This window comes from Anopheles darlingi, chromosome 3 (genome assembly GCF_943734745.1).
Source record: "Anopheles darlingi chromosome 3, idAnoDarlMG_H_01, whole genome shotgun sequence".
In the NCBI taxonomy this organism is placed as follows: domain Eukaryota; kingdom Metazoa; phylum Arthropoda; class Insecta; order Diptera; family Culicidae; genus Anopheles; species Anopheles darlingi.
The window spans coordinates 25958830-25986685 of record NC_064875.1 but is presented as its reverse complement, the minus strand read 5'-3'; the positions used below and the strand labels follow the sequence as shown (position 1 = coordinate 25986685).

The 27856-nt window shown below is 50.8% G+C and overlaps 1 long non-coding RNA gene across 1 annotated transcript; it reads right to left on the bottom strand.

Annotated features, from left to right (window-relative positions):
* Nucleotides 1-2664: 2664 nt before the first annotated feature.
* Nucleotides 2665-27856, bottom strand: LOC125954367 (uncharacterized). The gene is made up of 3 exons (XR_007469031.1): nucleotides 27601-27856; nucleotides 25878-26413; nucleotides 2665-2826 (listed from the first exon to the last, which is right to left on the bottom strand). It is a non-coding gene; the product is annotated as an uncharacterized LOC125954367 (long non-coding RNA).

The following is a 27856-nucleotide window of genomic DNA, read 5'->3' as shown; positions in this document are numbered from 1 at the left end:
AAATCGGCAATCGGCTTGAGTACAATACAGATTTCACTTTCCAAGAAACTTCCTTGGATCCAGCGACACTATACTATAATTGACTTTCATTTAGGGGGAAGACCTCTTACTTGCTGCATTCCTCCTGTACTCTCCAGCACAGACTTGCTAAGTGATACGTGGTGCGTTCGCAAACCGATACTAACACCACTTGGCAATCGCGGAATGTAATACTGCGGCAATGGTTGCAAAGACTTACTCAACGCCACCGCCATGCCATGTCAAATGCCATTCCCTAGTAAGTGGCATCAGGCTGCCAAAGCCAAAGGCTAACCTCTCATCTCCTCCTTCTCTAATCCGCTGACACTGCTACGCTCTAGAGAACGATCAACTTCAAGGCATCGTCGTGTGAGGATCGTCACCATACAACACTATCACCGCCGTCGCCGCCGACGCCACCGCCGAATGATTAATCTGTTTGTCTGGATTTGCGCAAATCGCAAACGCTACGCATCGTCGCGAACACGGGACCACGAGATTGGCCGGCGCACACACTACACCAGACCACCACGGGAGCATTCATCGTCGAGGGCACTAGAGAAGCTGACGAGCTCCTCGGCTCGGCATCGGCATCGGCTTCGGCGGAATGCACATTGTCACCACCGCGAAGGGGGCGGTGCGGTGCGTGTAGCGGGGAGTTCGGTCACGCGTTGCATGATCACGGTAAGTGATGAATGCCGTTGCGGACCGTTGCATTTTAACACAGTCGGTCCCAGTCCAAAGGGCCTCAAGGGAATTCGTTTTACATTTGTTTCCGTCCGTCGAGGGAAGAAAGTGTTGCATGCTGCTGCGCAAAGGCAAGGGAAGGAACGTGGCACACACTCGCGTGGCCTCGTCGGCTCGTCGTGAGACCTTTATATGGTTGCGGTTTTAATGATGCGACCGAGACACTGTCAGTGCGCGTACGTGTGTGTGTCGCGCGCGCGTGAATAGTTACGCGATGATGCACTTGCTGCAGAGTGGAAATTGCAACGAGCCCGTCGTTGGGTCGTTCGGTTTTGCAAATCGAGCTAATTGTCAATTAGTGATAATGCGAATGCGCGCATTCGCGCATTGGAGAAAGGCAAGACTATGGCGTGATTGATTGCCACGCGGAGCATCACGGTTCCGCTGATTAGAAGCCGGAATCTTCATCTTCGTGGGAAGTGAATGTCGCAGCTGCTGTTGCTGTGTTGTCCGTTCCTTCCAAGGTGCCATTGATGTGTCATTGTACGCACACACAAACGGGCACACATTACGTGGCGCGAGAAAATGTAATAAAGTATTTAAATAAATTTACAATAACACAAATTCACCCAAAAAGATATGCAAGATCATGCACATAAGAATTCATCGATGAATCGATGAATTGATTTAACACCTTTCAAAGCACTCAGCACTCACACACACACATACACACACACACGTTATCAGCAGGAACAGATACTCTGTCAACAAATGAACAGGGAAAAGGGAAGAGATTTACTGCGTTTGGCACGCTTTCGGCGTACGCTTAAATCGATTAGCGAACCCTTGATAGCTGCATATATCTGCACCATGCCGGGCCTTTATGACCTTGTGTGTCAATATGACCTTGTGTGTCAAAATTTATGACCTTGTGTGTCAATAAAATTTATCAATTTTTCCCCACAAATATGTACCCGAGAGTGTCCATTTTGCATTGTAATAACACCCGATAAGTCGTATCCTCAAGCGAGTGTTTTGAGTTTTGAAATCCAACAGAGAAAGGTGGTGGCGGCCTCCGGAGCACTTGCCACCCCAGGCAGATCAATGATTTCCACAAACACACACACGAATCGGTCAATATGTAACAATCAAATATTGATTTTTTTCCTTTTTCTTCTTCCTACTTTCTAGCTCCAGAAGACGACAACGAGCAGACATGGAAGTGCATTATCGCGCGCGTTACCGGACTGCAACAGCAGTATAGCGACCGGCTGGTCGGTCGGTCGGTCCGGGTCGCGGGGTTAATGGTCGTGAAAACCCAATCCGCTTCACGTGTTTAATGTGTTGACTTTGAACTGGAGTACTGGAGGGCAAACACACCGCCTGGCGGTGGTGCCAGGCAAGTACCAAGGCAAGTGATGTCACCAACGCGGTAATCTGGGCAATCCCCGGTGGTGGTCACATTTCTTAAAATTCTGCCTTCAACAGCACGGTACGGTACAAGGAGGGCCGAAGGTGAGGTAACTGTTTGCTTTTATGACCATTGGCTTTGTTCCTCTCCGTCTCCGTGGTATTTGCAGATTTGTCATCAACGGCGACGGTTTTATGGCGACGCGCTGCATGACGACGACGACGAATCACGATGACATCGAGCGGCGACTTTCGAAGCTGTAGCTGTCGCTGTTGTAGTCGCCACTAGAACAAGCTGGTGACTGTCGTTGGCCTAAAAATCTGTCTAAAAAGTGGAGCTGACGGGCGGAGCCACACACACACAATTGTCATTTGAGCGCTGGTTTTATGCTTCACAGCACGAGCATAAAACGGCGATCGCTCTCCTTCAGATCATCTGGCGTGATGATATCGCCAATTGGCATCTTCACGTCAAAACCTAATAAACCTCTTTTTACCGTTCCTGGGGTACGGGCTATGGTTGCTGTTGCTGTTGCTTTTGCTGCGTTTGCGTTTATCGCAGCCCCGTCCGTGTGCAAGTGAAACATATCGTTTTACCGTTTCCCAAGTCCAAATCTCAAGTCCGAGTTCGTGGCGTTGCCGTTGCTTATGCTAACAAGAGGAGCGGTGCCGTTACTGTCAGAAGGTTGCTGACTCGTCGCCGTACCTTATCTGTAACGAAAAAAAGAAGCAAGAACGCGACGCGACGTTAGTAGAATGTTACGAAACCTCCGCGGTTTGCTTGCTGCGAGCGTGCAGCTTTACATGCTAAGTACGGCTAATTATGTCGGCAAACACGCACCTAGCACCCGTGCGCTAATCAACCGTGACCTGCTGCTGCTGCTGCTGCTGCTACTGGAACCCTGAACTCGAATTCTGTCGAGCTAATACCCTCTCCTTCTTCACCACCAAGACCGTCGCCTTTGTCGTCTAAACTTCTCGGAGGGGAGGAGTTAATAAGTCGGTTCAACATATCCCCGGATGCGATCGAATTGAACCTTCGTCGAGGTTGATCTCGATTTTGTGGAGAATACTCAAATCAAACACACCAAGGCGCCACAGGTACCCAGGGACAGATTCATGGCAGTGGTCTGTGTCTGTGCATCACATTAGCATAACATTTATTATTAATTTTACACAACATTATGACTACACCCCTCAGGTGGCTGTCCTCAGGGGGAGGATTTGCTTTTGCTCGAAACTTCATCACCTCACCTGTGCGTCAGCGCAATTAGGATTACAAATTTGCCCCCATGAATCGTGGTGTGTGTCCGTCCGTGTATTCTTCTCTGGTTTTTTTTCGGGGGTTTTTTGAGGATAAGTGTCCTCCGCTTAGGGCATTCCTTGGAGGATACGCAGTCCTACAGGTACACGGGGTAATGGTCACCGGGCACGCACGCACGTTTTGGCGTTCATGACGTTCGTCTCGAAGTGCTCCCCACCAAGAGAAGTGGTCTCATTGACGGACAGACGAATGGACGGGTTGCGGTGATGGCACATTTGATTAAGTTTCGTTTTTATCGTCGATGGATTACGATCGTAAAACGTTGGAAGGAACTCGGGATCCTCGGCGTACCGCAACTTTGTTCAACTCAGACAAGGATGCGACGAATCCATCCGGCGAAGGTGCGTGACTAACCGTGATTATCGAGAGAGGGAGAGATAGTGAGATAACGAGAGAGAGAGACAGAATAGAACGACAGCTACGTGGTACATCATTTCGAGGGGGAGGGTCGGAAAGAGTTATGGTCTTAATCGTGGGGTCTCAGGAGACTCGTCTATCAAGAATTGGCCTGTTCCCGTGCCCGTTGCGGTGTGTTTACTTTGCTCAAAACGATTAAACCGCTCGGGTTAGGAGGAAGTTCTTGTCCCAAAAACTATTCCTCTGTCCAAAACTAAACCTTTAGACCTCCGGCGGTAGAACAAAAGAGAGAAAGAGAGAGAGAGAAAGAAACGTTCAATTTTCATATTACCGACCCTCATCGTCGATGATCGCTCATCACCTTACGCCATAAGCGAGTGGCAGACACGAGGAAAACGAATGGCCCCGGCCATGGTCTGCATAATTAAACATAAATCGCGTGACACGAAACTGTTTCGGCTATCAATTATTTACTTCGTCTGTCCTCTGGCGTTTGAAGGGAAGGACTTTGCGGCATTGAGGAGTGCTCCTCGACACACACAGAGACAGACGCAACGCAAGAGTTGAGTAGAGGTTGGATGGATTGGATGGAAATGAAGTTCCGATAACTCGTCAGATCAGGTGTACACTTCATTGCTCCCCCTTATTGTTGTAGGTCCCCAAAAATGTAATATGGTATGTCGCGCACCTCGGACCCCCGAAGCACGTCAGCTGGTACCGTGGCGCCCTCAGCGAAACCGGACAATTTAAGTAAATCGACCACGACCGCCACACGTCACACACCGCCTGCAGAGACACATACACACACGCATCAATTATGTACGAATGCAGCAGTGCGGGTTGAAGTGCGTCACGGGTGGAAGGGTTTAGTAGGGACCCCGCACCACCATCATCACCGTCACACCGGACCGCACCGCACCCAGCTGTCGCATCATTTATTCGTGGTTTTTTCCCTCAATTCATCGGCTTTCATCGGATTTTTTTTTTCGGAATTGGAGTGAGAGCCCTCGAGCGAGACAGTCCAAAATCCGAAAAAAAAGCGGCGGAAAATCGGAGAATCGGAAGGGAAGGGGGAAAATAAAGAAGAATGAGAGTAAGGTGCGGCCTTCATGGGCATCGTGGAACGATAGTGGACAACTTTAATCCAATCCCTGGGTCCACATCACTTATTCACCAGCCAGCCAGGCGATGCATTGGGCGATTCATTTGTTTTGGGGAGGGAATCCGGATTAATTTATTTATGTTCGCCCAACGGAAGGAGGGAAGGTTGCGGTACCACCACAATCAATGGAAATGATCGATCGAATCGAATCCATCGCGAGACAATTTGCGTAGCGAAGAAACTCAACCATCCAGACATCATTCCGGACCGGTCGGAATGTTGTTGGCGGCATCATCATCGAGTGCCATCGCCACATGTCGAACCGAACGATGAGCATTCGGAAAGTCCATCGACTTGAAGCGGGTTTCAATGTTGCCGCAAAGACCGCACGAGAGAGACCGAACGCGAGTTGTACAGCGACTCGTAAGCCTGGTCTGCGGCCGCCAACGACTGCAAAGTGGACAACACACTCTTGAGTTCCGAAGGGAAGGGTTGAGCTTGTTGAGATGCTCTCCCACTGTCCGTCTGTCTGTCTGTTCGTTCCGTGTATGATTTTGTATTTTTGAAAAAACAACCCAACCCCAACTCGAAATCGAAGTCGGCTTGAGGTCTGCTAAAGGTCCTTGAGCTCATCTCGTGTGTCCGGCGCGCATCTGCATCGACGAGACACCAGAGCACCGAACTCGCCGCGTATTATGCATGGACGAAGCGCTCGTGATGTGATTCAATTCCAGTGCCGTCCAGTGCGCCTTCAAACCGACCGATTTCAAGAGCCGCAAAAGATATGTGGAAAAAAAAGGTGGAACCCACTTCAAAGCATCAATTTCACGATTGCCTTTGGCGGCACCGTGAGGTGGATTGGATTGAGTGAGTCGACCGACGACGACGACGACGACGAATCGAGGAACTTCCTCGCGAACGGACAAAACGGCGAAGTGACACATGGGCGGGGGTAGAGGCTCGGTTCAAGATGATTTTTCGGAATCGACGTGAGTAGTGACGGTGACGACGACGACGACCTGTCGAACCGACAACGATGATAGAACAAGGGAAGAACATACCGAGGCCGAGCGGCACTTGGCTTCAATCGGCTCTTCCCTGAACATCCGCGAACAACGTACCATCAGAGAGTGACTTCCATGGACCATGTGAGGTCAGGTGAAGTGGTTCTCCTTGAGTCATCAATTTGACAATGATATTGTGGCCAAATGTCGCAATCCTCCTCACCTCTTCCGGAGACAGCGGACAGAGTGATCCGTTCCTTCAATCAAATCCCAAACAACTCAATCTCGAAAGGGCAATCAATTGACTTCAGGGGCAACTCTTTGCCGTAATGTTCTCGTGACGTACAGTACCCGGTATGGTGCTGTTTGACTGTTTGAAAGACATTCATGACACTTGTTTATTAATCGAATGTCTATTATTTGAGGGGCTATAAATAACGGTATATGAGTGAGAAGTATGCGCAAAAATGATTGCTGCTGGACTTCCTAAGGACGCTTAAGACTTCTAAATCCTTCCGCATAGACAGAAAAGGTCGTCGTAGACCCATTTAGAGACGGAACTAAAGTATCGACATTGCTTCCAAAAGTATTAGACTGACGAACACAGGAACGAAGACACTAATAGTGGCCGTATCTTCTTCAGGAATTCAAGACCACTCCTCAAGTCAGCTATAAGTGCGGTTGCTCCACCAACCTCTACAATCAAGCTTGATATCAATGGCATCCATTTGAAACCCTCAAATACTCTCCGACATCACTCCTTCATTATACCGTTTAGGTGTACAGCTAAACCATTCGAAAGACTCAAATAATCCAGAGGCCCTGAAAAAGCCCGGGCTAATCAAGGATCACCACCAAGGCCCTACAGCCACCTGCATACACGAACGTGAACACCGGACACGGCCTGCGCCTTATCTTGATACGCTGACGTGACTTGTTCCTTCGTTATCTGCTACTCTCTTTCGAGCTGCTGGTGGTATCGCTGCATCGAGAATTCGTGGCCGCCCGTGGCACCAGACACACACACACACAGCAGAGGTAGAAGCTATTGACGTGCACAAACACACACCCCGAGAGAAAAAAAGTGGCGAATACATTAAACATGCGCACAAGATGCGAACACTACACACAGGATACGTAGTCCGTCCTCCTGTGACTCGGACTCGATGGTGCGTCGTTTCTGCAGCCGCCCCATCCGCCGTGCAAATTCCTCCCGAGCCCGACAACATTGCAACAAGATGATAATCACTGCATCGCGCACCACCGAGCCGAGGAGCCGGTGCCGGTGCCGGTGCCCGGTGTATTTTGGATTTTTCCGTATCTGTTTTTCTTTTCTGTTTGGTTTTGTTTTTGCGATTCTCCCCCGTTCTTGGCTTCCCCTAATGACCGGGCTGGCTAGTGAGTTTGGACACACTGTTGGCTTCTTGGCACTTCGGCACGCCGGATTTTAATTTCGTTCTGCAGCACGATTTCCTGCACACTCCCCGGCCAGTCCAGTGCAGTGCTGCTGCTGCTGCTACGGTTGCTACAATCGAAGGAATGCCCAAAGGGGGATGGGGAAGCAAGGCATGATAACATACTGCGCAAAAGGTGCATAGGTGCATCCCTCCGGATGGAACGACGATGGGCGAAAACAAATAATGAATTCGTCCCCGGCCGGGCTTCCCCGGAGCCAAGGCGGCAAGCAATGGTGGATTCGCTCTATTGCGCCCGGTCGAAAAGCTGGCAAACGATCAGCTCGAGCTGTTTGGAGGGAAAAGAGAACGAAACAGAAGAACGGAGCGAGAAGCAGAAGCTACAAACAGCCTTCATTCGTTGCCGCTCGACGGCACCGTTGCAAGAGATAAGGTGTGCGCGATATAGAGCTACTTCCTTCTCGTCTCTTCGCATTCACCACCAAGAGTGCCTTCGAACTGCAAACGCGACGAACCGACTAAACCGACGACGACAACGATGCGATCGCGATGAGGTAGAAATAAGAATTAATTAACATATTAGCAGTAAAAACAACTCGCAGCGTACGAGAGGGCGTGTGCTCGTACGTACACCACGTACTCGACCGCAGGGAAGGTCTGGGCTCTGGGCGGAATCTCGGACTTGTGCAGACGAACCGGACCCTAAAACAAACTTCCCTACCAGACATAGGGCGCTCAGAGACGGCGAGAAGAGATTCCTCCGCACCTCCTGAAGCGCTTTATACGAGGAGCAGTGGTTTTGCCACTTTTTTCCTGTTTTGTTTTCTTATTTTTTTCTGTTTTGTCTCTCTGGTAAAAGCCAAACCCACAGTTCCACTGAGAGGAAGACGGGTGCGAGATGCTATGGGAGTCTACAACGGTGGTGGAACATCCTTCCCTCGGGGGGAAGAGGCATAACATCCCTGCCACCGAGATGCCTCTCGAGAGATGCTCCACACACACACGCCCATGAGAGGATCGCGGAGTCCGATGGACCCTTTTCCTAAAGACGATGAACACCTTCACGGTCGACTAGGCTCTCTCTCTCTCTCTCTCTCTTTCTCTCTCTCCCCGAAAAAACCGCGACGGCAGTGGCGACTCACACTGGAGGCTCCTGACAGCGGACCCAGGAGTGTAAAATTTATGCCTTGCTTTATGGAGTTGTTTGTCAAAAAGCAGACCATCCGTCATGAGAATTTACACTCGCGCGCGCCCGCGAAAAGCCAAGCCAAGAGCAGCAGCAGCAGCAGCAGCAGTGAGGGCAAAAACTGAAATCGGAACACAACCAATGCACCAGAGTTTGCGGGCGAGAATGTGGAAGGTAGCGCCCGGCAAGGCAGGAAGAGTGTTATGTTATACACCCCGGGCAGAAGGAACAAGAAGCACAACACACGCAAAAAAACACCCGAAGCAAGATGTAGCTTTTTCTGGTGTTTGGTGTGAAGTTGGCAGAGTAGCGCTCTGCATTATTCGGAATGAAATATTGGCATTAGGCAACGCCATTAAATTGATTCATCGTGGTAGAAGCGTGTATCGGGGAAACATTAGAATGGAAATGTGAAAGAAAACTTTAGCAGAAAACATGAAACTTTAATGAAACTGGATAGAAGAGCAGAACACGAAAAAAGAAACTATAAAATTAAAAACAGGAACCTGAAACTGGAAAAGAATGCTATCGAACGATACATAATGAACACGATATGCAATCGCCACCTCACAGGAGAGAGAGAGAATGAAATAAAAAGAGAACGAAAAAGGTAGAAGAAAGAAGCCAAAAAGATTGTGAAAAGGTAGCGATAGAAGAAGTAGCAGAAAGTTAAACCATGCAACACAGTATAATAAAACAAGAGATCCAGGCGCATGAAATGAAAACCGCATGCATGAAACGGTTAAAGAGGTATAAGTAAAAAACTGTAGCAAAGGCACGACAACGCACAACCCTCCGAAGCAAAAGAAGAGCACTGCCGAAAGCCGCAACACTACAAACAAGAAACGGTGGTGCAAACGTGCAATCTGCACAAGAGCCACCGTCTGGGCGATGATGCCGAGAAGCGAAAGAAGTCAAGGGACAAGGGAGATAAAATTGCAAAATCTCAAACCACTCAAAGCCAGCGAGCCAGTGCGGGCGCGCGAAGGAAGCCAATGAAGGGCAGCCAAGTTTAAAGATGCTTGCTTGCTCTCTACACCACACCGGTGATACGAAGACCGACCGGAGGGTGAGAGGCGGTAGATATCACACACACACACACACGGCTGCCTCATGGCGGCAGCAAGACCAAAGGGGGCTTCGGTGGCTTCCGAGGAGACCGCCAAGAATGTCGCCAAGATAAGCGATATATAAGATGGCGAATGTGTATCCGTGTGTGTCTTTTCTGTAGAGCTTCTTGGAAGGATTCGATTCTGCTTTCGGGTGTGTAATAGTTCCCTCGTTTGTAGCTTGTTTCTACTAAGTGGATATCAAGAGACAAACAACGGGAGAGAGAGAACTACAAAAGAAGGCGCCTTGGTACAAGCCCCGTGGCGAGATGTCCACCGGATGTTTGAGTGAGTGAAGTGGATTTAGATGAATCGTCAATCGATCGAAGATGTAACCGAGCGTCAACCAGGTCAGGTGGTCATTCCTTCACATCCTTACGCCTTCCACACGCTTACTGAATAGCTTCTTGGACTTGGTGCGATCGTAACACATTGATTGACATTAATTCGGATTCCAACGCTCCGGTATGCCCCAGCGGGTCCTGGGAATCCTGCGGACATTGAATACATGGTCTGGAGACTGTGTTCCCTGTTCCTTGATACCTTCTTTTTCTTTTTTTAAGGACGGCCTTCAAGGCTCCAGCTTCCACGTTGAGGTTAAATTGGGCGGGACTACAATGTGCTGAACCCAGGCCCATGGCCAGAAAGGTCCACCAGACCAACATTCCAACCTCCTCGGGCAATTCTGGCGATGTATAGACTTGAGCAGCCAGGCCATGGCCTGCTGCTTTCGGACCTTCCGGACTAGGGACTGCGACCTTCGCCCGCTCCTCGTCGTCGAAAACTTTGTCACGAACTTCCACGGAGCGACATTCTCCACCGTTCTGCGACGCGGCAACCGAAACCGTCACCAAATATTTTTTCGCTTTTCTCCTTCTTTTAATTCCGCGCGCCACGAGCTTGTTCTCCAATCTCATCTCATCTGAACGGCTGCAGGGATGTTGATATTAGAGAGAGGGTCCACAGGAACCACCAACTACACTCCCGGGGCTAAGGAAAGGCGCGGTTCGACCGACCGACCAGACCCCAGTCCAGAGTGCGCGCTCTAGGAGCGTCATTAGTGAGGCGCTGAATGCATTCAGCCATGGCCACGACCGTCGACTCCGGGGGGGGGGGAATGTCGCAAAAAGTCGCGTCCACAACACACAACGCCACGCAGTCCGGGGCAGAATAACGTGTTCCAGGACCGGGAAAACTCGTTTCTAACTCTTCTGCTCGACCTCTGCGCTGCGGCGCCGTCGCCACCGCTGCCAGACCCTCTGTCGTGGCGGTCCCCTTGGGCGCACTCCAGGCGGTCGTCGGTGTTGGGATCATTATAATTTCAACGCTTCATTTAATATCGCAGTACATAGCCCGATCCCATCAGCAACGGACCTTCTGCGTGCCTCTGAACAACAAGGGACGACGTCGACGACGACGACGACGACGACGGTGGCTGCGGAAGAACTGGAACGAAGTCACAGAAGGAACGGAGGAGAAGAGAAAAAGGAGAGAAAAAAAAATGGCAAATCAAGCCATGGACCAGGTGGAATGCTGTAGAGTCCCCACCCCGTCCCGTTGCCCATGACAACAGCTTGTGACTCTTTTACTTTAGAAGCCTGCCTTCTGCGATTTCTTCTACTTCTACCGTCTTCTACTTCTTCTCCAGTACATGTTGGAAATGGCTCTCGTACTCGTAGAACTAGCTTGTTGTTGTTGTTGGCCTCACGTCTACGTTCGCCTTGCACACAACACATCACAGGTGTCTATAGGCTGTAGTAGGGGCTCCTGAGGCCTCTATACCTGCTGCTCGAGTTAATCATGCGGTAGAGCTGATCGGACGTGTAATTACTTACTCGGCCCGGCGCACTCCAGACCAAACCGTACGTTGTGGTCACCCCGTGGTCGCCCCGTGGTCGGTCAGTAAATTAAAAGGTGCGTCGACAACGACAGAGAATTGATTAGTGGCTTCCCCTCTACCTCTCTCTCTCTCTCTTTCGACCAACAACACCACTTCCACTGCCACTCTGCAACCCTAGCTCGCTGCTGGCATGTACCGCAGTCACGCATTCGCCATGTCAAGTATCCGGTCCAGTTTGCAAACCAGAATCCAGCTTATGATGTGACCAGTATCAGTATCGGCATAGGCATCGGTAGCACAAAGCGAAGCACTTACTACTACTGCTACTCGCTCCTGTGCGAATAATGTACTTGAACTGTGTGGTGGAAGAGAATTATGCTGTTACATTACCCTCACGTTGAGGTCCTTTCGCGTACTTTTGCGATGATTAATTCATTCGCAATGACAACTATTGCCCCCCACACCGGTGCTCACCACACACCCTAAAAACCCGAGTCCGGAGAGTCCAAAACCCGACATTCCGGCGAACCAGTAATTAGTGTTCGGGGCTGTTCGAGGCTCCGACATGGCACGTCTGCCGACGGCATATCCTTTTTCCGATACCCTTCGCTCCGCACCCGATGTACACTTTTTTGCTAATTATTCATTAATCTACTTGACAGGCCAGACCAGGCTCCCCTGGCACGACCTTCCTGGCACGAATTCCTGGAAGTCGTCCCGAAAACGGAGACACACAGTTCTCCACAGTCCACAGGCGCACAAAACTTTGCTTTGGCCAGCCCTAGCATTGCTGCTACCATAATCGATTTCAATTACACGCGACTGGCGCACATTCCACACCGGACCGGGCATTTCGAGTGTTACATCCACATCACGGCCCGGAGGTGGAGGGCTTTTGTAGACCGCGGGGGTTACACATTGGAGGTTATGTTACGGTCGGTCAAACCGAGAGGTTTAGAACTCCCCGGGAGGGGGGGAAGAACGCCGTGGTACAAAAGGAACAAATTCAAACTCAATTAGGTGGTCCTGGACCTCCACATCGCGTACTCACACACACACACACACCGAACATTATGCCCAATCATTATCGCATTCTTGTTGTAGAACATGAGTTGTGGCGTGGCGTGGCATGGCGCAGCGTTACCCGCCCGTGCCCCATTATTCACTCACGAAAATTTAAATGGCATGTTCTACATTCAACATTACCCCCGGACAACGGACGACACTCACTTGGAGGTTGGTCTCTGGGTTTCGTTGGTTGGTTGGTTAGTAATTTATTTGCTTTTAGCAGCACCACAACCACCAGCAAACCGGGTGGCAGTAATTACTTGAAAAATATATCCTAGCCAAACCGTGCCAGTGTATGTGTGTGTCTGTTTGTATGTCTCCTCTAACTTTACTAATCTGCACGCAACAATCGCTCATAATGGAGAGTGAATTGTATAATTTTCAAACCCCACAAACCCTTCTCGCAGTGCGGAAACCTAATCATTACTATACACACACCACAAACCAGCGAGTGATGATTTACAACCACCAGCACTGCGACGGGTCCACACGTCGACGGGTGGCGCCGTAGATCGAGCAAAATTCTCGTTCCCGGGGAGGTTCCTGTCCTGTGGGTTATTGAGCGCAAAGCACTCTGCTAATGGCACTTGTTTGATTGCCTTTAACTTGCCGGTCGGCCGACCGGCCAACCAACCGGTCCGGTCTGGTCAGCCTCCTCCCCGTGTGCCAGTGGATAAATTGGCGCAGGACGTCCCGGACGTCGATGAGTACGCGGCGAGTTATGACCGCGAGGCGCAGAACCAGATCGATAAATTGAAATAATTGAAATGTAGAAAATAATTGAAACCAGGTGCGTGTGTGTGTGTGTGTGTGTGGCGTATGTATGTCTAGGTATGATGTCATCATACACAAGCGTTCCATGCACCTGAAACGAATAGCGAACCAGTCGAGTCGAGCGAATAGTCGAGTCAAGTTCCACAAGATCAGAAGCAGGTCAGGTGAGTCCAGTGTATCTGGCGACACAGTGTCCAGTCTGTAGACCTCTCCTCCTCCCTTTAGAGTGGAACATTACGCGTGACTTAACTGGAATCATGGCCATAGAGGGACTCCAGATTCAGAAATCCATCATACGAATCCATCTCTTCGAATTTATGCTCATCATGCGCGTGGTGGTCTAATGAGAGGGCTCGCGCTACCGTCATACTGGCGCCCGAATTTGAATGTACTCCACACTCCGCCCGGGTTCGAATCGAAAGCGAACGTAAATCGGCTACCGGATACCGGACGTATTCGAAGGACGCTCTCTGCTTATTCTCCTCTTTCCTCGAGGTGCTCACCACTTTTACGCGATGAGATTGCACTTTTCCGTTCGATCTCCAGCCAGCGGCTGCAGAGTATCGGAAACCCTTTCCCCCACCGGACTCGGAATGGGGCCGCCAGAATGTCTTAATAATCGACTCACTCCATCACTCCTCCTTCGGCATTGAAGTGCTGGATTACATCTTCATGTCGGAACCCAATTATACCCGGACCCTTGGAGAACACGCCCCCGGGATGGATCATTCGTTTTGGGTAGGGTGTGTTCTTTGTTTCAATTGCTGCTGCTGCTGATGATGATGCTGCAATTGATTAATCAGTTTATCATCACATACTTCTCCTCTTCGATAGGGGTATTGAAGAAGTCCAAATACCGCACCACGATATGGTGCCGTTGTCATACTGATTCCGCGTACAAATTTGTGAGGTGCTCCACTGTATACCACCTGCACTGATGCTTTCTGTTCTCCTTCGTTCTCTCGCGTTGTTGAACAACAGATGGACCACCAAGAAGACGTTGTACTTGTAACGGTTCAGACGGTCATCTAATCGTCATGCGTATAGTTACGGCCTGGCTAGTGTGCGCACACATTACGCACCACCACCACCAACTGCCCAAGAAGTCCACTCAGAACGCCACCAGAAGACGCGCGGCGTACGCCTAATGATGATTGGCTATGATTTGGGTCTCTCGCTGCTGCTCCGGTGCTCCGGTGCGCTGTCAGACAATTGCTTCATTTCCAGCAGACCACCAACACCAGCTCCACGGCGGTGGTACCACCGTCTTCTCTGCCAGACTCAGATTTCCGCGGCGCGTAAAAACCCATTTCAATCCGTCATTCAATTAAGCGGCAACGAGATTGAAGCCGAAGCGTAATCGTAAAAGCGCCCGAGCACCGAGCAGCGCGGCCGCCGCTGTGGTTTGAAGGATTGAAGATAACGCCAGAAACCAGAACCGCGAAACCAGAACAGCGAAACAGAAGCGAACAGAAGCGGACCTCGGCCGTGGCCTCGTCTCTTCAACTCCACTAGAGACCATCATCGGGAACCGGATCGACGCCAAAGACGAGTGCTCGGCTCTTGGGCTGCTGCCGCTGCTGCCGCTGCTGCTACTCGCGCACAAACAACAAACGGCGATCTAATGATGAAATATTGATTCGAATTAATTTTCAACAATTACGATAAATTATTTATAGCGCCTTTGGGCCTGCTACTCCTCCTCGGATTGCTCGGATGCTGGAAGCTGGCAGCTGCGCTGCCTCTATAGCTCCTACTGTTGCTCGGTGTAGCACTAACTTTGACTTTAACTCTGACTTCAAAAGATGAAAGCTGAACACCGGGATGGTGGATGGCGAGCGTGTAAAGCGTGGTTAAGCGGACCCATTACAGGCTCTACCTCTACGACACGCGCGTCTCCATGGGCTGTGGCAGTCCTCCGAAGGTGTTCCGTGGACCGTATGATTGAAATCGTTTTTACCCTGGAGACTCTCCTTCTCCTTCTTCTTGCTACGCAGCTTCTGCGGAAGGAGCAATACTGTTTGTTGCGATTGCGATTTACGACGACCACAACGTTGCAACACACGGTCGGTGGTTATGGTTATAGCCGGCTGGGCGCGATTTGTAATTAATAAGGTTTTTATTGCCCCAAAATCCAACCCACCGGGAGGAGACTCTCCGACTCGAGGTGTCGAGGTGCTTCACCTGCAGGGAAGGATCATTAACTGGAAAACCCATTAACCATTAGATGGTTGCTGCTCTCGAACACCTTAACGACACCTCCGGGAGAGGCAGGAGTTTAGGTGGGTGTGATTCAGGTTTAACGATACGACAAAACTCCCATGTTCTGGTTCGGGTGGTGTTGAAGCGGACAAAGTCTCGCCAGGGGGAAGGGCATTCCGGAGCTAATAATCCTCCCATAACATACGCGGTGAGCGTAGTTGTAACTCAGCTTATCTGAAGTTATGTTACGAGCCGACCTAAACCTAGTCCTACGCAACCCAGGTCCAGGAGACGCAATCTCGACATTCGACGCGCGGTCTCTCTAATCGGTAGACACCGACAATCATCAATCGATAATCGTTCGGTCCGGGCAGCACACTGGTTAACGCCGCTAAGCGTTAAGACCTCCACGGCAACACCAATATTGTGTACATCATCGCTGTGTACCGCTTGGGGACCAACGAGATACATAAGGTCCTCTGGAGCGATGAGCTAATCACACAACCTGAACCCAACCCCACCGGAGCCGTGCTCATGATCCCAAACAATCGCTAATCGATAATTATCGGGCCTCAATACGCACACAGCCCCCGATGGCTCCTTATTTTATGCTTCATTAATGCCAAGCTTGTTGCTTGTGGCTCGGACACAGAGCAGGTTTGTGGACCAGTGGCGGTACTATAGAAGGCTTCGTCGATCGCCTCTACGAGTATTAGCTGTTGGATTGATTGGATAGCCTTCAACTACCGACCAGCAGCAGCAGCAGCAGCAGTATATAACCGACGACCCTGACGATGATATGTTAATTCATTTCGCATTGTTTACACCGCGGTGCCTGACGAGTCGGCTCCAAATGGAGACTATAGACGTAACCCCCGGTCCTTAATCCAGCGGAGCGGAGCGGAATCCTTTGCAGAGTATCTAGCGGTAAAGTGGGCGCGAAAGCCCGAAAGCGATCGAAAGACTTCTGGGTCCATTGCTGTAGGTTTGATGGTTCTCCCCGGGATCCCCTTCGTATAATGGACCCCAGGACCCAGAGTCAACTAACCAGAGGAGATCGATTTTCGGCTTCAAATTCTCGGCTAAAAGCGGGCGAGCGCGCGCGCAAAAACCTCATTTCCTTCACCGCCCTCATCCGGCCTTCTTCTTGGTGATTATGATGCTCTCCCCTTCCTACAAGTTGGTCAACGCTCAACATCGCGATCATACTCGGCGTAGGGTCCACCAAAAGACGGGTTCTTTGGTTTGCGATGCTCGCGATATACATAAACCGGGGAAGGGACGTGGACGTGGTGATTGGCCCCCCCTCCTATTGGCCCCGCTATTGGCCCCAAACCGATGACAAACCGACGAGAAGTGGCGGCAGATCAAGGGACAGGGGAGCTGACGAGGTGAAGCGAAACCAAGGCGAAAATCTGTTGACTCACGGGCAGAGGATGGCTGGGGCTGGAAGAGGATGGAGAGGAATCTGGGCATCCCTCTCCTCGTTCCTCTCTTCCCCCTTTCCCCTCTCTTATTGCGGGGCTTTCGGATCAGTTTTTTGAAATGTTGCCCGCGGCCACAATCTCTGACACTTCATCGATTAACCCGGAGTTCTCTTCGCGGACGCGCGGTGATGGTGATAGGCCGCCGGACCCCATACACTGGATCGTTTGGCGTCGATCGGCCGCGCGGTCGCAATGCTCACTCGATCCTCCAATGTCCGCGGTCGTCTCCACATCATCACACGGCGCTGCAGCACTCGCGCAGCATCAACATCATCATCATCATCATCCTTCTCATCTGGCGAGGGGTCCTTCCCTTTAACCGGACGGATCTCATGTCAACGGTAGACGTTATCTTGTGGTGGTGGTGGTGGTGGTGGTGGTGATGGTGAACCTCCACGGAGGACGCTGAACCGTTTCCAAATGATTTATCTCCGGCATCTTTCGTCCATTTCATCGCCATCGCTCCCCCCCCTTTGCCGTTAGAGTCTGTCTGTCGGTCTGTCTTGCTGTCTGCGCGCGCTCGCGGTCAGCTCGGGATCTTGAGCCAATCAAACCGCCTATGTTCACGGCAATCTTTATGCGATAATATTGGACCATGGTTTCCCCGACCTCTTCTTGTCTCTCTCTCTCTCTCTCTCTCTCTCTCTCTCTCTCTCTCTGTCTCCGTGTCTTTCTCACCACAAACGGCACTGACCACTGAGGAACCACCGGAGGAATCCGCAGGAAGATTTGAGAGACATCGAGAAAGCTCAATAAAACCACCCTTTTTGGAGTGAAGCCCGGTGCCCGGTATCTCGGTATCATCGTCTCGGACGCGTTCGTGCCCTTCTGACAGTGAACCCCCAAAAAATGCCGTCCGGACGAGAGGGCCACGAAAAACCGAAAGGTCCCCCGCGCCCCGCGCCCCGCGCTGAACAATGACAACAACACGGCTACGGATCAAATCAAATCAAATTAAATTAGATATCAACGAGGCCAACCGACGCCAACGCGTGCAGGCGCGTTCTCTCTATAAAGGTGAGCTGCTGGTGAGCGGACCCCTAGACGTAGATTGAACAAAGAATGAACGGAACTATGCTGGATTCCACAGGCCCGCAAAACAAGCGGCGAACGAGCGGAACACATTGGTCACGTGTTAGGCGTGTTATAGCTCCTATTGATTCGCAGTCGGTCGCTAGAGGTCGATCGATCAATCCCCGGGTGCCCGGGGGCTCAGAGGAACCAGACAGAGGAGTGGAAAAGTGCAGGAATTTTTCGGCAGAGGGGGAAGAATTTTCTTTGATTTTCAAAGAGCCCGGCACCGCCATCACTTCTTGGAGCTTGTTTCGTGCTTTTCCGTTATCTTTTTTTTTTGTATTTACAAGGCCACGAATCCGGGGCCTCGAAATTAGGATGGAACGTCGCAAGAAGGACGCGTTTGCGTCTCGTTGGAATACCTCGTTGGCATGATCGGCCGCTTCGCGTATATGCGTCTCTTTTGAAGAAAATACTTCCAAGAATGATGAAGATATGAAGGAAACAACAATTTGTGGAGTGATAACCGGGAGCAGACGACCAACAGGTCCAAAACCCCAAGGAGGTTTGGCTCCATTATGCAGAAGCAACGGAGGCAACTGGCCATCTTTCGTAGAAGAGGTTGCTGCGTAGCTCATGAAATACTCTCGGTTTGGAAATGATGAAAACTTCTCAACAACACCAGTCCAAACCAAGTTCTGCTGATCCAGCTCCTTCTCGTATCAAATGGAAATCGAGACAAATGGCCACTTACTAGGTGGCCAACAGATCCCAGTATCTGGGCTAGTCAATTGAACCGACGACCATTCCACCGTCGATGCGTGAATTTGACAAATGGACTCGTCCGCAACATATAAACCCACCTTGCCACAACCAACAAACACGCCGGCTCTCTGATGATCGAACAATGCGGGCACCCCTCCTCCCCTGCAAAACAATAACAAACGGAAGTGTATCATGTCACTGACAAACACACACACACACAAAGTTCCGGACCGTACAAAATTCCGGATGAGAAGAATGTTGATCGAGCTGGAGTAGAAGAGGAGCAGCAAGCGATTCCATTTAATTCCTTCATCATCATCTCCGTCAGTAGTTGAGGCTGACTTGAGGGGTCTACTGGCCGGTACTGTGCGCCGCCATATTGTTTTGCTGGATACCAACGAGAAGCACCAGCATCAGAACGGTAAGTGAAGAACAAAATAGGAAAATCCTCCAATATCCTCCGTACGGCTATGGCTTTCAGTTCATCGCCAATCGAACACCACGACGTAGCACGCAATGTCGAGCGAGACGAGACGAGACCAGGATTCCAGCCGTGACACAAGTAGAAGTGATCCAGAATTGATTGATCTAGAGCGATGGGAATCCCGGGGTCCCGGCATCGAAAGAACCTCCCGAAACACTTTCACCGAACCAATCTGCTGGTTCCGCCAAGATTCCGAATGTGTCTTTTTTGTTTTTGAGGTTATGGTTACTCGAGTTCCAGTGAGCTGCTCGCCACAACAAAATCGTGCAACGAGTCCACAGTCCCTTTCCCTTGCATGATCGAAACAAAATCAAGAAGAAGTAGGGCCCCTTCTCTTCTCTTTCCCCGGTGCTGCTTGTGCCGATCGATGGATGCTGCTGTTGACCCGCATCTCATAACGCGGCGGACGTCACCACCACCACCACCACGACGGCCATCCTCGTCGGAGCAATTCGGATACCCACGGATCACGGAGCAGTAGGAGAAACAATTTAATTTTGATTAATGATATCTTCGTGCTCCACGTCCACGGAACGGGGAGCGAATGAAACTCCCCATGGCTGCCACGCGAACTGCGGACATACAACCCAACACCCTGGGCGCCGACACCAACAACAACGACGACGACGACGACGAGAAAAAAACGCAAAGGGAGCGACGGAATTGGAGCACTCGAGTTGCGCGAGAAACAATAAAAAGAAGCGAGAAAAACAGAGAGAGAGAGAGAGAGAGGGAGAGGAAGAGAGGAAAAAACCAAAACAAAACAAGTAAAAATCGATGACGGGCGTGAGATGTTGTTGGCCACAGCCACTGCCTGTCACTGCCTGTCCGTCCATCCATCTCTCGAACTGAACGAACCGAAACCTGCGGGAGGTCAAGAAGGAACACCAGATTCCGGAACGCCGGTCCGCAGGGAAAGCAATAGGGGTTTTTTTTTTCGTTGTTATAAAGCGCGGTCAATTGTTACGCGGTGTCAATCAGTGCGCAACTCAGCAAGCGAATGGACTTGAAGTCAGGGGGTTGGTATTGGATCACTTCTTTACAGATCTCTCCGGAAGCTGCCCGGGTTAGAGTTGGTGGACTCGCCGGACTTGGCGGTCTCAAATCAAATAGGAAGGCAATGAAGACAGGCCACGGTCTGTCTTCACGCAACCGAATCTGTCAACAAACCTATCCAGTTACACCGCGTGAGACTCCCCGGAGCAGGGAACCTGTACGTCGTTGTGCCCTCCTATTAATTCCAGTTTGTAAGCGTTCGCTATATCGACTTTATCTAGATCAATGTTTGATCCTGTTTTGTTTGTTTGCATTTTAAAAACTGTCGTCAAGACATTGACGAGCCAACTGAGGTCCGACTTGGTGAACAGAAAGGGATAAGAAGGAATCATAGAGAACTGATTGGACTTTTTTGGGTAAATAAAAGCTGGCCGCTTCTTGTGCCCTACCATTACGCTAGATTATCCAGTTCCAACTACTCCAAGACTAAGACTTACTGAAAATCGAATCCAAATCATCGTCCAAAAACGTAACTGAACGTCCCGACAGAAGCTCCAGGATATCGATTACGGGAGCAACGATTGGCATGCTGCCCAAAGGGTGCAGCAGTACGTACCGACTGTACCTTCGCCCCACCGATAGGGTATAAGCTCCGACAACGTGGTACAACTCCTCCGAGAGCTTATCTCGTAATCATCAGCTATTACAAGATCTGCTAAGTGCATTCAATAATAGGCCAAGTAAAATCCTCCGGTAAGTGGACTCTCCCGAGCAAGGCAGGTTGCAAACAGGGAACACCAGGGAGTACTTAAATGTTTCTTGTTGTTGAGTTTTTTTTTGTTCCTTTCCAAGTCTACATTCTGTACTTCGTTAGATAACACGCTTGGAGTTCAAGAAGAATCAATCCATAATCTCACCGAAAGCTGAGCGGAACGAATGTGTGGAGCGGTATGATTTCCCTTGGGCAGCAGTGGACCAACTCGGACGTTCCTGGTGGGCGCAACCAGGTAGACAATCATTGCCAAAAGTGCATCAGCACCGGAACCGGATGATAGTCTTTGTGTGTTGCGTAACCAATGCTGGGTCTTAGGTTTAGTCACGCTTGCCTGGAGGAGCTGCTGAGGAGCCCAGGGCTTTAATCACGATGCATGTAATAATCAATAGGACAGCGTTTCTCCTGGGGAATAGCGAGGTGTGTCGGGATGAGGAGTCCTACCCCCGTCTATGCTCGCCTCCGTGGTAAGTCAATGGCCACCGGGCAGCAGGCAGTCGGGTGATTTCAAATATTTACCAGAGCTAAACCCCAGCTCCCGGCCATTTCAGGCTCCTAAGGAGCGCTCCTCGCCGAACCTAGACCAACTACGCTTCGGGCTCTACCGGTCTACAATCCAAAGCAAAGCAAACCAAAAACCAAACGCACCAACCAGCAAAGGGGCCAATCCGTTTGAGATTGGCCACCGGGCAGCAAATGGTTCCAGGCCTCTAGAAGTCGAGACTCGTAGAAGGGGATATACGCATCCTTCCTTGCTCGCTTGCCCGGTTATGCCAGTAGCACTGTAGTCGCTTGCCTCTGCCAAGAGCATAGGACCGAAGGAGCTGCCTTGACGTTAGGGTTACGTAACGCCCGTAAACTGATGAATAATTAACCTTTCTCCCTGTGTTTTCCTTCAATACCTCCGTGTGCTCCTATGCATGAGCGTGTTCTGGGTTGTGCTTCTGTCGTTCTAGGTAGGGAGTGGTTTTTTCAACAAAAAAACCCCTTTCCTCTGCCAGGTCTGAAGGCCTGGAATCACTTGCACAGGAATAGGTTGTTGCCCAAGGGTCGGTCGATTTGGATCGATTGAATTTTTATGCAACATAAATACACCTACTGCCGCCTGTACGTAGCCATCTGTCAGACCAACCGCCCCCGTTTGATGGGACCGGGGAGTTGCATAAATTTCATTATCTCTACAATCGACTTTCACATGAAGCCCGGGATCGGTTCATCGTTTAAAGTTTTGTGGTTACATGGATAACGTCCTTCACTTATCTTGTTAAGTGACTCCCCCCCGCCCTATCGTGCTCTTCCACGCAGACTCGTGAATATTGTAAAAACTGGCCCCGAGGCCCCTCGAGTGACCCTCGGAAGGCGGAAGCTGCGAGCAATTATTTGACGGGACAACGCGCGGCGCTCAGATGACACAGTTGGTAATGAAATGTTCAAGCCGGTCGATAGACCGCAGCACGTACGAAGCACCGCTGTGACCAGGCCTGATGCTCCCCGCTGCTGTCACTCCCGAGCGCAACTTTATGGCCAATAAAGTCGCCACGGCCGGGACCAGTGCACCGCACCGAGTACACCGAGCGCGCGCCCGCGAGTGCGATAAGAAGATGAAATTCTCAAATAAATCTTCCACCGCAACAAGACAGCTATAAGCTGCGCCAGCCCCACCATCCACGGATCCGTGGTCCGCGATGATTAAGAAAGCGGCAGCCAGCAAGCCAGTCAGTCAGTGAGCGCAAAAAAAAAAAACTCACATTTTTCTTTTTCAATCATCTACATCCCCTTGAACGAACGTGGAATGTGAGCAAACCGCGAGTGACATAAGGCGACGAAGCGGCAGCAGCAGCAGCAGATGACGAAGACGGAGACAACCACGGGGACGAGGAACGACCGCGGCCACAGAGCAAGAAATGAGCCGAAGCGCGCCTCGGAACCCGCGTCACCACAAAAAACCGCCGAGCGCCGAGCTAAACAGATGCGACCTTTTAAAGAAATTGACTCCTTGTGGCGTCGTATCACCATCATCGCGATCGACACCATCATCATCATCATCATCATCCCCTTGGTGAGCGCCAGAGAATCGTGCAAAGAAGGAACGGACCGGAGCCACGAGATGAGACAGAATTGAACTCAACAGCAGCAGAAGGAAGACACACGTTGAACGTGTGATAAGCCGATAGGCCGCCACCACACCAGCACCAGCACCAGCACCAGCCAGTGCGGCTCCTGCGATGCTTCACCCAATTGTCGGGGTAAAAGGTCATTAAAAATCTTTAAAACAGATAGGACTTCTTGAGGACGCCGAAGGGCGCCGGGCGTTGAAGACGCGCTCGAGCGACGCTCCGTGCTACAGTGCGCGTCGCCCTTCTTCTTCTTCTTCTCCCCTGGGTGAGCGGCCACGGCAGTAATTAAGCCCGATATACCATTTGTTACGTCGGCCACTACTGTGGCCCGGGGGCCTGTCTGAAACATTCCCTTCGGATAGTGTTTTTTCCTTCACTTTAACCCATCTGTTTCCCCCGTTGTTTTTTTCTGCCTCGGGAATATGAAACATCTTGCCACAAGACAACAACAAAAAATGGTAACCCCATGGAGCAACGAAACGGTTGGGACTTGAAAACGGTTTGTTTACGATTGCACTTACGTAAAGCGCGCTGGAGCGCCCCCTTGGGCGGGATTGCCAGAGGTGCATCCTTATCAACTTATACTCGCTCCTCTTCCTCTATTTCTTTCTCTCTGACCGAGAGCGACTACAAATTTCATCTGTCAACTCCTCGTTTAATACTATCGTCGCTATCGTGAGTTTCTGCTGCTTCTCTCCCGTTTTTACATTCCCGTTTGGTTTTTGTTTTTTGCTCTGACTGTTCCAATCGCTCCCCGGAGGAGGAGGTCGGACCTCTGTATGTTATCGTGGCACAACTATTACTTAGCCCTGTTCGCTGACAGGTTCCCCTCCTGCTGACCCCCGGGGATCCCGTGGAACGATCTCACATTACAATCGGATCGAATTAACGTTCACCAACGAGGTAGAAGCAGCTTCCGGAGTGGCTAGCGGACAGCCCGAGCCCCGGCCAGGCGCATGTTGAATGCAAAACCACACACAACGAACAGCAGCTGCAGCAGCAGCAGCAGCATGAGCATGACCAGCGGATGAGCGGTTGGTGTTTGTCGGTTTTACTTTCCAAAGAAACCACAGAACGCCACGAACTGGGAACTGGCGAAAGGGTACGACCGTAGAGTCACGTTACTTCGAAGGTTCAGGCCAAACCCGTACGGCGCGCGACCGACATCTCGGAATCGACAGGTTAATCGTGGCGACAACACGGTTGACATCGAACGGGCAACCGATCGAAATGCAACCTCCGGAAGTCGTTTCGCCATGATGCACTCGGGCGATGGTCGAATCGCTTTGAAAGCGGCGGCGGCGGCCTAACGTCTGACAGGACAGGATATCCATGCATATACTTAGTAGTCTGTACCCGGAAGCCCCCCCGGGGGAAAAGTTTACGGTACTACTGGCCACACGCAACGTCCGGGTCCGCCAGCTAACCTCTTAAAGGTTGCACACTCCATCGAAACCGACACATTCGGCGAGCACCCGTATCTTCGGACGCAAAACTTCTTCTTCTGACAGTCGCACAGGCACCACTCCCCCCCGGGCCACTTCGTTGCCAATTAGCTCCTTTTGGGAGGGGAATAGACGAATAGTCTACGAGGAGCTCTGGAGTACTACTATCTAGGAGCAACAGCCGGAGCCGGAGCAACATTCCCACAACCACCGAGAAAACTAATCAACGTGTGGTATAGACGATGCTGGAGCGTCGTCCATCGGATCGGGCTTCGTTGCCCCCTTGTCCCGCCTAGTGTCAGTGTCAGGGTGCCTTTGAACTGTCATGTTCCAAAGTTCTGGTACATAGAGACCACTGGCGCTATTCTCGTGCAGTGGATGGAAAATAAGCTTTAAACTGTGCTACGAGCTTCATGCCTTTCGATGACCGCTTCAAGCATTTATGGGGCAGAAATGGACACTCCTCCATATCTGGTACTGGATCTGGATAAACGAGGCACATCAACTATAACTGCTATCCCCTTAACCCCAGTCGAGATCAATCGAACGTATAATTTCTAAATCAATTCAAAGACAAACGGACTAGTAGTGGCCCCCGTTCAGGGCAGAGGTCATTCGTCAACAGGCGGATCAACGCCTCTCCCGCATCACCTGCCTACCACCTGTGCTTTGGCGATGTCCAAATAAATTGGACATCATATTTTATCGACTACCTTCCTAAACGCCCACAGCGATCGACCGAGAGTCGAAATTCAATCTGCCCACAAAAACAGCCCAACCCAACCGGTGGTCCGAAGCCCGTGACAGTGTGTGTGTGTGTGTGTGGCTGAGCACAAAGTGGTTGATGAGGATCTGGCACTGGCCAAACTGGTGTGTCCGGTCGAATGCTAACCGAAACGATTAACTTCTACACCCGCACACGAACTCGAGAAGTAAAATCGTGGGATACTTGCCAAACAAACACTACCCCGAACGTCTCCACCGTCGGTGTCGGTGTCAGCAGCAGATCCAAGTAGACCTGCTTCCAAAGGCTACTGCTTTAGAACTTTAGATGTCGAGATACTGGATACTGCCGCTGCTGTTCTGTGGTGTTCGGTTTTTTTTTGGCATACAGAACAGCAGCAACACGTAGAACGCAGCAGGCCATGGACACGGAAGAGGGATGGACAATATGGAACGTCAATATGGAGGTCCCTCAAAACGAACCCTCCCCAAGAACGCTTTAAACCCAACCTTAGAGCAATACTAGGCTTTAAAAAAAGGTGTGTGAAATGTGATTTACTCCTAGGTTCTACACATACCTTAAATGCGGGGTCAATTGCTCGAGGCACACACACATACACACACACAGACACTCACTGTGAGTCGTCTCGACGTCGTTGCGTTCGAACTGCCGCCAGCTGACTATCACCGCGAGCTGTATCCAATTTTGGGTTTAGCCAATCAAAGATTTCCTTCTTTTTCTATTCAATTTTCACTTCTGCCTTCTACACGGTGCACAAACACACACACACACACACACACGCGCACGTACGATTTTCTCGTCAGAATTTTACGTACACAAATTCACTGGAAACGAATTGCTCTCGAGTGGTGACGATCAACCACTTGGCACACCGGGCACCGGCGGGCGGTATCCTTAAATGCGGAAGGATATGTATTTCCGTTGTTGCTTCCGACCTTTCTGCCTTCTTTTACCTCACTCTCTTTCTCGCTACACGAGCATTACACTTTCACTTTTTCACGCAACGGAAAAGCCCGGCATTTTCACCGTGTATACACACACACACACTTGCACACACATGCGCACGTACGAATACACAATTTTCACAGCATGCTGGATGGAGAGACAGAGAGAGAGTGAGAAAGGAAAGATGAATTCCTTCGCAATCGCCAATTCTTCGCCGGCAAATCGACAGGAGACGATTTTTCTTCGAGCTCCCAATCTTTGATCTGGTCGCTGGCTGCCAGGGTGGTTGGGTGGTTGGGTGGGTGGCTGGTTGGATTGGAGGAGGAGCGACCTCTCGGTCTTCAGATGAAGACACGCGCGCTCGAACGATCAATCAATCGGGTACAGGCCGGTTGCGGGCGCGTGTTGTTCTGCTCCCAAATCGGGTAACCGGCCTGTGACACGCACGACCTCCCCCAATCACACACACACACACACACACACACACGCACATACACCGACCACAAACGCGCCGGATGGAAACGCTACCGAGATTTCTGCTGTCAAACGGAAGGAAGGGACAACAATGACGATCGCCATTAGCATTGGCATCGTGGCCGGTGGTGTTTTGCACATTCACTTTCGTTCCACGCGCCCTCTGTGTGTGTGTGTGTGCGGTCGTGTGTGTGTGCGCCAGAAGCGCCACCTTGCCTTTGCCAGCAACATTCGATTTATGGCCACCGATAATTGTTTTCTCCAGACCAGACCTCAAAGCGGCACCATCACCATCACCACCACTACCACAGTTCCGGGCGCCGCTAAGCACTTGGCACATGACCGATGGCACGTTTGGACGATATTTGAAACAATGGATTAATTTCGCGTAATATACGAGTGGTCATGGCAACGAGCGGGCGCAGGCAGACAAGAGCTGCACCGAAACCGATGAATGGACGAGCAACAACGTAGTATATGTTTACTGCGATCGATCGTCGGTTGTCAGTTTCCACCAGCAGCGGTTTTTTGTTTTGTTTTGCACTCGCTCCTGTTGGCGATGGCTACTACCACTACTACTACTACGTTCGTATTTGGTTATCGGAAACGAAATGATAAACACCAAGCAAGCAAAATCAAAACAAAAGCTGTGGGGTTTGGCGGGGTAGGGGATGGTTGCTGCAATCACTTGTGGACGACTTGTCGTCAAGACCGGCTGGACCTTTTTGCGCTGTCCACCGGCACCACTACACACACACACACAAACGAGAACACTGCGGAACTTGTAACGTACCGTTTGAATGAAAAACACACTCGGCTTTGTTTTTTTTTTGTTTTTCATAACTTGCGACTTCTTGTACCTTCTTCTGGCGACGAACCTACTTATGCAAAATTATGGGGTGCACATGCGGCTGGTTTTTTGGTGCCTTGCGATTCCTCCCCTTGCGTTTTTCGCACCTTCGCAACCTTCGCTGCTGTCCCAAAACAAAACACAACACCTCCGGACGCCCTTTCGAAACACGGTTTCGTCGTAACACACGCGCGCGCGCGCCTTTGCCGGAGAATAACCAGCAGCGGAACAAACAAACGGGAGACACACGACGGACCTCCGTCCTC